Consider the following 8,363-nt stretch of genomic DNA (forward strand, 5'->3'; position numbering starts at 1 on the left):
AATCTATCCTCAAATTCTCTTATGCCGGCTCACAGTGAAGGTTGTAAAAGTTCCTAATGACATTTTGTGGCTTGGAGATGGGCACAGCATATTATAGGGGCTCACAATTTATGCTTAACTCACTGTGCACATGGTCTCCTCCCAAGGAGCATGCATGGATAGATAGAAACTTTCTTTGCAGAGGTAGTAGAGAAACCAGAGCTAAATGCAGCAGGGCAATGACCTTCCAGAAGTTGTTTTTTTTTTTTAATTCACAAGTAAATATTTTCATGTTCAATATCTTATTCACAGTTTGCATGCATGTGATAAGTATTTTTACTATGCAGCTTTTGGAAGGGATCTAGTTTTTAAATCAATGAAAAGATTATTTTTTTTTAAATGCAAAGTTATGTTACACGCACATGTTATTTCCCTTTTATATGAATAGAAGGAGTTCCTCTGCTCTCTTGTGGAACTGATTGACACAGTGCTTGCAACAGTGGATTTAAGTACAGCTGAGAGACTGAGAGGATGGTGCAGGATTAGATAGGTTTCATTCTGTTGTGTGGAGAATGGCACATTCTGAATTAGCTCAGTATTGTCTTGGTAATGTATTTCTTACCCTCTGAAATAAAAGAAAATAGGACAGAATCATCTGGTGAACATGAAGCTTAGTATCCTTTTTGACACCTATTTAGACATTAACATGGAAAGGCACACATGTAAATGCACCTTATTTTACTGAAGAAGGGTGTTCTGGTGACCTAGTGGCAAGAAACTGCTCTGACAACCCAAAGGCACAAGGTTCAAATCAACTAGCTTCTTTGGAGGAGAAAGATGGATAATCTCTTCACATGTGATTTATAGCCTCTGAATACCTACTAGAAGAATCAGCTATGAGTGATCCTGACTCAAAGGCACACAACAACAACATTATAATGAAGAGGGATAGTTGAGTTTCTTCATTGCATTTGAAAAATATATTATTTTTATTTCTAGAGAAAATTGTTGTTATATCCAATGTGTTGATGTTTACTTATATCTTTGGTTGGCTTTATTTAGGAAAAAAACATAAATAAAATATTTATAAATAAATATTTATTTATTTACTCATACCTTTGTCACAGTCTTTAGCATCACAGCAACAATGGCACTTAACAACAACAACAAGAGAGAGCTCTGTTGGCCTAGTGGATAGAAAGTTATGTCACCATGCCAAAGGTGGGTGATTTTAATCTGCAGCCCTCAGGCCTGGTTTTAATTGTTTCTGGTCAAACATTCTTCTAAGTGGTATAGCCCTGATCTGTCCACTTGCTGTACAGAGGTAACTCATGGTTGCTGTGGTGGTAAACACTGTGACACTGATGTGTCAAATGTGATAATGGTTACCCATGGTGGACAGTGTTTGGTGGAGCTTCCCAATTAAAACAAGCTTGGAATCAAGAGTGGCATCCACTCCCGAAATAGCTTGCCTCTGGAAACTCTATGAACATGGAGAAACGATGAAAGTTATACAAGCATTCAGGTCTTTCATTCATAGGGTCACTATGAGTCGTCTGCAACTCAATGGCACTTAACAACAACAACAAGATGTAGGAAATAAACATTAAATGAGATTATAACAATTTAGAGACTTGCGCCTTGGAGAAAGTCAATAGGCAATTACTGGTTGAGGCCAGATTCTTGACTCACTTGTAGGAAAAGACAAGAGATGATTCCTACAGAAAATAACAAGAAATCTTCCCTGATGAAAAGGAGGAGGAATTGGCTGTAAACATATATATCCTGGTGAGATAGTTTTCAGCTTGTAGGAAGTTATTGTGTCAGTTGTGAGAGGTGGATGTAGGTGGAGGCTGTGGGAGGATGGCATTGTTAGTGTTTATTGCTGCGTTTTCTGTCTCTCCTCAAACCTCTGAGGGCCATGCCTTTCTCTGTAGTCTTTTGTAGTTTTGTTTTTCTGAGTTAAAAATTGGAAAGTGATGCTTAGCTTTCCGCCTACTCCCCTCTCCCCAGAGCTGTGCTCGAGCTCTGGACTCCTGCTAAGTTAGTGCCATGATGAGATGTTCTCCAACATTTACAAGATCTAGGGGATTATTGAAGGACTGAAGGTGACATTGACTTCTCACTCATTGGTAGAATTGTCCCAATCAAAGGCCCTGATGATGAAGGAGTTGAAACCACAGAGCTCCTTTGTGAACAGAGGAACAACAACACTAACTTGGTCCCGTAGTTTGAGCCTGGTTAAGCCACTTAACCTCTTTGAGCTTCCATTTCTTTCTGTAAAACGGGAACAATAGTATTTTGCCATATTTTGATCATCAATAGTTTAAACATTGCTATGGTCAAGGAATTGATACCTTTTTCTGTATTATCTTTCCATATTGAAATCTGAGAGATGGAGAGCACAGTGGATTAGAATGAACTGTGGACACAGGAAGTCGCTGGGAGACAGGAAAAGTCCTTAAGAGAGACATGAATAACCTTTCCAAATTTTCCTCCATCTTGGATTGTGTGTATCTTCAGTGGAAAATTGTGGGGGGGGGGGCAGGGGAAGTACAATTTTGAGAAGCTCTGAGGAACTAGAGGTGTCGGAAATAGCCTTGTGGGGAAAGGGTGACAATTTTACTAAATTATCAAAGGGCGACCAAACCAGCAGTAAATAGACCACTTAATGTTATTAAGTAGATTCTGACTCATAGTAACCTTTTATCAAGTCTGTAAATCTTTACAGAAGGAGTTTACTCATCTTTCTTTCTCAGAATGGCTGAGGTATTCCAACTGCTGACCTTTCAGTTAGCAGCACAACATATAAAGAACACACTCTATAATCAAAGTTCTGTTAATATAATAACAAGAACTCCAGATCCCAGTTGTTTGAGCCTGGGTAAGTAATTTAACCTATTTGAACCTCCATTTTCTTCCTAGAAAATGGGAGTAACGAAACCTACTTTGCCACATTTGCATGTGATTTTGAAGAGATCTGTGTAATGCTCCTTTGGTTCATGTATTAGTCTTATGAAGGGATACCTGTGTTTAAAAACAAAAGAAAGGATACCTGCTATTTTGATCTATACTAAAGGCTCTACAATATGGATTGAAGGTCAACATCAAGAAGACAAAAATTCTCATCACTGGGCCACTTGACAGCATCATGACAGATGGAGAGGAGAATGAGATTTTTAACAATTTCAGCTTTCTTGGCTCCACAAGCAACACTCTTGGTATCATCAGTTAGGAATTTAAAAGATAAATTACGTTGGGAAAATCAGCTGTCAGCAACCTTTCTGGAGTGTTAAAGCAACAGTGTCAGTCTGGACACTGATTCAGGCCATGGTCTTCACAATAACTTGCTATGCGCCAGAAAGCTGAACAATGACTAGGGATGTTAGAAGGAGAATCAAGGCCTTTGAGTTGCGGTGGTAGAGGAGAGTATTGACCGTACTATGGACAGCCAAGAGAACTAACAGTTCTGTCCTGGAAAGGGTGAAACCAACCTGCTTTTTAGAGGCAAGGATTATATATGTCTCACACATACTTTGGGCATGTTGCCAATCCTTGGGGAAAGACATCATGTTTGGAAGGGTGGAGGGACAGTGCAGGAGTGGAAGACCCCAGAGGAAATGTATTGACATAGTGTCTGGGGTAGTGGGGGTTGGTGTATCAGGACGGTGAAACTGGCTCAGGATAGAGCAAGGTTCAGAGCTATTGTGCATAGGGCCGCTATGAGTCTTAGGCTACTTGATGGTACATAACAACAACAACAACAACAACAACAACAATAATGATAACACAGTAACAAAGGCTCTACAGTAAACAGCAAGAAGATTGAGAAAGTGTACTTACAGAAAAATAAAAAGGAATGCTGACTAAAATATTACTTCCATTAGAAAGTATGGCATCTATCTCTCAAAGTTCTAGTCATTTTCTGAGACCATCTGCTTTAATCAATTTTTGGAATTCTTGAGTGGTACAAACTATGATGTAAGTGTATGACTACTAACTGAAAGATTGGAGATTCAAGTTCAACTGGAGATACCTGAAAGAAAGGTCCTTTTGAAATGTCACAGGCATTACACACATGGGGTTGGTATGAGATGACTTCGCCTTGATGGCAACTTTGTTTAAAAAAAAACCCAACAACTCAGTCTTTGGCCTTCCCCCCCGCCTGCCCAGCTTATCATTACAACAGCTGGAGTTGCCTGGGCAACTTCACCTTTCATCAACCTTGTAAGGCCTGACAATTTATGCTGATTTTGGAGGGCTACAAGATTGATCCTCTGGCATTTATGTCCTCCTCACTCTTGGTGCTTCTCTGACCTTACACTCAAACCTATTTTATGAGTTTTCTTTCTTTTCTCTTCCCATCTATGGCTGCCTATAATCTAGCATGACACTGAGGCGGCACATTTATCCTTCTGATGTTAAGCTCCTGAGTCTTGGGCTTGCCTCCAACCTCCACAAGTCAACTGCAAATAGACTACGAGAGGCTGACTTACAATTGGGCCAATGGTAAACACACTTTCACCGCATTGGTTTTATCTGTGCTACAGGTCTATTATCTCTCTAGCAAATTATAGATCCTTTCTGTGCTGAGCCAAATGGGTATATTGTTACTTTTATCCAGGAATCCAGCTCAAAATAGGCTCTTAAATAAGCCTTTTTAAACTATTTATGAAGCAGACATACTTGAGAACACTGTAATGTATATTTTTCTCTCCCTACGTGCATTCTTTTAAACAGGAGCCAATTTGAGGTATTTCTTGACCATTTAAAAACTCATCTTGAAATGGACATTGTTTCTTGAATACCTTATCTTTTCTTACGTAAGTATTTCCCCATTGTTTGCGCTATTTATCAGTCACGTATCTTCATCTTCAATGAAATGTCTGCTGACCAAGATTTGAGCATGGATTGAGAAGAGTGAAGCAGAAGCTGACCTTTAGGAATTGGCCTAGTCCTGTCTGCTAGGCCTTACTGTTACCTTTCACTGAACCTGTACTCACTGCTAGATGATCTTCTCCAATGGACCCAATATCCCAGGTCATCCATGCTAGACAAGGCTGCAATGACCATGATAGGTCAAGGTGAAAATAAGAGGAGTGGAGCGCAGAGCGAGCCGAGCGCACAGGACAGAATTTGAGTGAGAAATATTATTAAAATAATTAGGCAGGGAGCAGTGTGCCTTGGTGGGGAACAGTGTGCTTTGGCAGGGAGCAGCGAGACATGGTGGGACTCGCCCACCAGGACCAAATAGAATGGGAATTTGAGCAAGGTACTTAGGGGGGAGACCACTGCTAATCGTGGGACCCTTTCACCTTAAGCAGGAGGGAGTGAAACAGCTAGAGCTCCACTAGGGTGGCAGACACAGTTCTTGAAGGGAAAACTAAAGCTTCCTGGGGTGTTTTTACATTCAGGTCCCCACCATATGTGCACCTCCTCAGTGTGGGTCTGTGTGTGTGTCCCCCCCAAACCCTTGTGTGTGTCTATGTGTGCACCCACTCTACATGCATCCATGTGTGCACCCAGCCTACATGCATCCACATGGGCGCACATGCTCAACTGTTCTTCTGGAACAGTGACACCAGATCAAGAACCACCTATCACCTCAGGCATGAAAAATTAGCACAGCAATGTCACAAAAGAAGCAGACTACCTGTTTTCCTACAGAAGCCTAAAATAAGATATCACACCACCAAAAAAATGACACAGTATCAATGGATTTCCTCAAGCCAGAAAGTCTGATGGAACTCTCTGACACAGAATTTAAAAGGATAATGATCAAATATTTTCAGTGGGTGAAAGACAAACTTGAAAAATTACAGGAAACTGCAAGGAAAAACCAGGAGGAGCTTTAAAAAAAATCCAAAACAATGCAAATAAAACAAATGAGGCATTAGAGTCTCTGGAAAAACAAGAAACAATGATCCAAAATATGAGGTCAAATGTTTCAGATGCTATCAAAATTATGGAGGGACACAAAAACAGAGCTGAAGAGATGGAACACAGAACCAGTAAAATAGAAGATAGAATTGTCACCACTGATCTGCTAGAGCAAAAAGCAGAATCAAAAAGGAAGGAAAAAGAAGAAAACCTAAGAATAATGTGGGACACCATCAAGAGAAATAGCATGTGAATCATTGGAATCCCAGAACAGGAAGAAGCAAGTAAAGACACCAAAAAAGTTGTGGAAGAATTGCTAGAAGAAAAATTCCCAGGCTTAATGAAGAATGTGAGAATATATATTCAAGAAGCTGAACGAACACCATATAGAATAGACCCCCTCAAAAAACCACCAAGGCATATCATAGTCAAATTTGCCAGAACCAAATAGAAGGATAGAATTCTTTTTTTTTTTTCAGAAAAGAAACCAGTTTACTCTGTAAACTTTCACTAAAATAGCAAAAGTTAAAAAGAATAAGAGTAAAAAAAATCAAATAGAATTTTATTACAAGAATCAGATGCATTTTGAAATCAGATACATATGATTTGACTGGCCTCATTTCTGTAGCTGGAAAACTCCTAGCTATCATTCATCAGCCTGCTGGACAGTTCCTTTTTCAGAGACATAGATACCATCCAAAAATTTTTGGATATCCTTGCTTTTAACTGTTGTAGCTTGCTGAATCAAAGCATCTGAATTTGATACAAGTTCAATGTCATTTCCTTCAAGAATTAACTCATCTTTCTGGTCTTGAGATACCGAACAAGCAACAGCTGGCCTCATTCGAACTCTCCAAATGTATATTTCACCCAATAAGTTTCAAATTTCAACCAGAGATCCACTCTCTTGAATCACAAGGTTGATGGGGAAATGAGCGTACACAGACCTCATCAGGTAAGGAAAGCCCAGTGTAACACCCTTGATCATGTTCTGTACATGGCTATAGATGGTGCAAACAGTAGCCAGTTCCTTCCTGTTTTCCCACCATTTGTTAACACAAAGCCTCTTCTTTTTCTTTCCGAGGAGACTGAGCTCTACATTGATGTGATTGAAGTCTCTCTGAGAGGTTCCCTGCGGGCCTTTCATGATAACTGTGTGGCCCTTCAGAGTAATGTCGACATTCTCTGGAATGTCGACAGTCTGGTTGCTGAGAATGGTCTTCATTCTCGCAGTTAATGTGGCAAAGGGCCAAGGATAGAGTTTTTTTTTCTTTTTTTTTTTTTTCTCTTAAAAGAGCCTTTGGGTTGGGATAGGAGATAAGGCACTAGTTTAGCAAGTTTACTTGCCGCTGGTGTACTTGGTGATGGCCTTGGTGCCCTCGGACACGGCATGCTTGGCCAGCTCCCCGGGCAGCAGTAGGCGCACGGCCGTCTGGATCTCCTGGGATGTGATGGTGGAGCACTTGTTGTAATGCGCCAGGTGGGACGCCTTGCCGGCGATGCGCTCGAAGATGTCCTTGACGAAGGAGTTCATGATGCCCATGGCCTTAGAGGAGATGGTGGTGTCGGGGGTGGACCTGCTTCAGCACCTTGTACACGTACAGGGAGTAGCTCTCCTTGCGGCTGCGCTTGCGCTTCTTGTCATCCTTCTTCTGCGCCTTGGTCACGGCCTTCTTGGAGCCCTTCTTGGGGTGGGGGAAGACTTGGCTGGTTCAGGCATGGTTAGGCCAACAAAAGTTCAGTGAGCAGAAAAACAAGGATAGAATTCTTAAAGCAGTGAAGGAGAAACAAAGAGTAAACTACTAGGGAAAGGACGTAAGATTAAGTGCTGATTTCTTAGCAGAAACCACGCGAGCAAGAAGACAGTGCAGTGGCATATATCAAACACTCAAAGAACAGAACTGTCAACCAAGAGTACTGTACACAGAAAAACTGTCCATCAAATATGAAGGAGAGATCAAGATATTCCAAGAATAACTGTCAACCAAGAGTACTGTACACAGAAAAACTGTCCATCAAATACGAAGGAGAGATCAAGATATTCCAAGAAAAACAGAATCTAAGGGAGTTTGTAAAAACAAGACCAGTGTTGCAGGAAACACTGAGAGACATCCTTCTAACAGAAGTGACACAGACAGCAGGATGGACCAAAGGAAATAGCAACAACACCAAAAACAACTCAACAAAATGGTATCAATAAAACCCTGCTTCTCAATAATCACACTGAATGTGAATGGTTTAAATGCACCACTGAGAAGAAAAAGAGGAGCAGAATGGATAAAAACCCCAAAATCCATCAATATGCTGTCTATAAGAGAGACATGTGAAAAATGAAGATAAAGAAAGACTAAAAATAAAAGGGTAGGAAAAAATATACCAAGCAAATGGCAACCAGAAAAAAGCAGGAGTAACAGTATTAATCTCTGATAAAATAAAATTCAATGCAAAAACCATCACAAAAGACAAGGAAGGTCTCTACATAATGCTTAAAGGGTCAATAGAAC

General features: G+C 40.5%; 1 pseudogene; it reads right to left on the reverse strand.

The window, feature by feature from the left end:
• Nucleotides 1-7,198: 7,198 nt before the first annotated feature.
• Nucleotides 7,199-7,579, reverse strand: LOC102845503 (annotated as a pseudogene).
• Nucleotides 7,580-8,363: the final 784 nt, after the last annotated feature.

The sequence above is a fragment of the Elephantulus edwardii genome, unplaced genomic scaffold (assembly GCF_000299155.1).
Source record: "Elephantulus edwardii isolate Elephantulus edwardi_28Jun2011 unplaced genomic scaffold, EleEdw1.0 scaffold00016, whole genome shotgun sequence".
In the NCBI taxonomy this organism is placed as follows: Eukaryota; Metazoa; Chordata; class Mammalia; order Macroscelidea; family Macroscelididae; genus Elephantulus; species Elephantulus edwardii.